We start from the raw sequence: 3,058 nt of genomic DNA on the forward strand, positions 1-3,058 counted from the left end.
TCTCACTCGGTTGCCCAGACTGGAGTGCAGTGGCCGCTCCCGGCCACCGCAGCCTCGCCTGCTCGGATCCAGCGATCCTTCCGCCTCAGCCTTCCGAGTAGCCCGCAATTACAGGCATTCGCTACCACGCCCGGCGGTTTTTTTGATTTTATTGTAGAGATGGGTCTCGCTGCCCAGGCGGGTCTCGAACCCGCGGGCTCAGGCAATCCACTCACCTCAGCCTCCCAAAGGCGCGGGATTACAGGCTGAGCCACCGAGCCGGCTACATAATTTCTTAATTAGGTAGTTGAGGGCCTAGGCTCTGGAGTCTTTCTGCCTGGTTTCAATACTTATCAGCTGTGTGAGCCTAGGCAAATTATTGAGCCTCTCTGTGTTTTAGTTCCCCCATGTGTCAAGCATGGGTAATGATAGAATTAAATAAAACGGCAGCTTATAGTATGGGTTCTATGATGTTATTAATGTTTTCACAATTATTCCCTCAAAATGAAGATTCTTTAGGAAAAATGTGAAATGTAACTTCACTTCAGTTACAGGAGGAAAGATCTTGCTTTGGGGATTAGAGAAATAAAAGTCCTTTTCAAATCATCTTAATTAAAATTATAGTGCATTCATGTGGCACTTTGCTAGGTGGTATACAGAGTAGAACCTTACATTTCCCTGGCCAGTAAACAATGCTTGAGTCATCCTGGTTGCTAACAATCTTTTCCTTCTACTCTTCATGCCTCTTTCCTATTGGGAGGGGGGCAGGGAGTGTAGGATGGGGGAAGGGTACCCTGTGTTGCCCAGGCTGGTCTTGAACTCCTGGCCTCAAGCCATCCTCTTGCCCACTAGAGTTTGTTATAACACAAACCAACTTGTTTCATTCATAGACAAAAAACCCATAACAGAATTAACACCAAATGCAGCTGGTTAAGGGCATTTTGGAGTGGTGACTGAAGAATTAGCACAGGAGTTGTACATTAAGATAGCATTGTTTATCCCAATTTGCAATGAGTATCCAGCCCTCACAGAAATCTGGATTCCCCTCTAGAGCCAGATGGCCCCAGATGCTTCCTGGTCTATCTTTAGGTTTTACACATACACATACACACACACACATACTCAACAAAGAAACATGAGGAGTTAATTGCAAAAACAGGAAACTTTAGACCAGACTGAGGTCTGGAGGAACTTACTTGAAAACCTATCAATTCACAATTCTCAAGTTTAACAGCAGCCTTGAAAATGCTTTATAATATCTCAAGAGTACAATCAGGAAACTTCTCTGTCTGGCTAAAGGGAGACTATACATTATATACAATTTAATAGTCTTTGAATTGCAATGTCCTGTAAGATAAAATCCAAAAGTTTCCTATCCTCCTTTCACGTAGGAAGAAATTTCTTGAGATTTCTTCAGAGTACTTTTGTTTTTGTACTTTATTGGTCATTTGTTTGTTCTGAATGCATCCTCTCTTAGAATGTTAAATCCAGCAGGAAGGGACTTTGGAAAAATCACACCCATCTGGTTAAGGCCTAAATTATGCTCAGTTCTCTTCTGTCTGAAGTGGTTAAACTAGACCGTGGGTGCATTTAGATATTACTACACAAAGATTGTTCCCTGTATATTATAATTGAGGCTTTCCTCTGTGGGTTACACATTCATAATGCTACCTATATACCAAAAGCACCCATATCTACCTCTACCCAAGTCTATCTTGATCTACACTATAGGAAATGATAGATTCACCCAGACCCAGGCTCCCTGATGACAAATATTTGAAGTACAGATTTGCAAAGCAAATCACATTCATAAGCTAGTACAATAAAAACAACACAAGTGCAGCAGCAAGATGGCACCGTTGTTTATAATAGCCAAAAAGTAGAAACAACCCCCATGTCCATGAACTGATGAGTAAATAAATAAAATGTGGTATATTCATATCATAGAATAATATTTGGCAATAAAAAATAATGAAGTGCCGATACATGCTGCAGCATGAATGAAAGTCATATGCTAAGTGAAAGTCGCAAGTGTCAATGTATTGTATTATTCCATTTATGTGAAATATCTAGAAGAGACAGATCTATAGACACAGAAAGTAGATTAGCGGTTGCCTAGGGCTAGGGAGGTTGGGGGAAAATAGACATGATGGCTTAGAGGTGCACAGTTTCTTTTTGAAAAAAATGAAAATATTCTAAAATGATTGTGGTGATGGATGCATAACTCTGGGAATATACTAAAAGGCATTAAGTTGTACACCTTAAATGGGTGAACTGTATGGAATATGAATTATACCTCAACAGAGCTTTTTTTAAAAAAAATTTTTAAAGAGTGGCATCGTTGTCTTATGAAGATTTAAAAATAAATGTCATAAAAAAATCTAATCTCTCATGGACTTTTCAAAAGGGCCCTCTTGATCTAATGAATAAGATTTTAAGTCTTCTTGGTCTAATAAGTAAGACTTTAAAATCACCTGAGAACGCAAAAAGCTTATGTTTTAATTACCTGTATTAATATAATATGAGAGAGACAGAGAGGAAGAAATCAGGTAGGTTGCTTAACTTTTTAAAGCATCAGTTTCCTCAGTCGGAAAATGGGTACACTGGTTTCATTTGTACCGGAGTTCTGCTTAGGCCAGTGAACTTGTTGCTCTGTCTTGTATCTCAGCTATGAAGAAGAGAGGAAAGTTGGAAAAAGAAGATAACAGGGAAGAGAGAGGGGGTCTTTCTTGCAGGCCAATATTAATTGCTCTTGTCAAACACCCTACTTCCATATTCCAAAGTGAGCCATCTCAAATTCACTTTAATATTCCATGCACCTGTGCCCTGTGCATGCTACATCCTGTCCAGGATGCCCTTTCCTGCTTGCTAGCCAGGCCAGTTCCCACTTATTTTTCAGGATTCAAGTGCTACCTCTCTGTGAAGAATTACTCCACCTCAGGTTGAGTTCACCACTCCCTGTTTTGTGCCTAATATAGCTAATCTCCCCTTTATTTCTGCAACTTGCTCTCAATGGCATGTATTTGCCTACAATTTCTTGTCCTTTATCCATCTTTGTATCCCTGAGTCTAGGGCAGTG

This window comes from Carlito syrichta, unplaced genomic scaffold (genome assembly GCF_000164805.1).
Source record: "Carlito syrichta isolate Samal-C Ts95f unplaced genomic scaffold, Tarsius_syrichta-2.0.1 Scaffold309408, whole genome shotgun sequence".
Classification (NCBI taxonomy): Eukaryota; Metazoa; Chordata; class Mammalia; order Primates; family Tarsiidae; genus Carlito; species Carlito syrichta.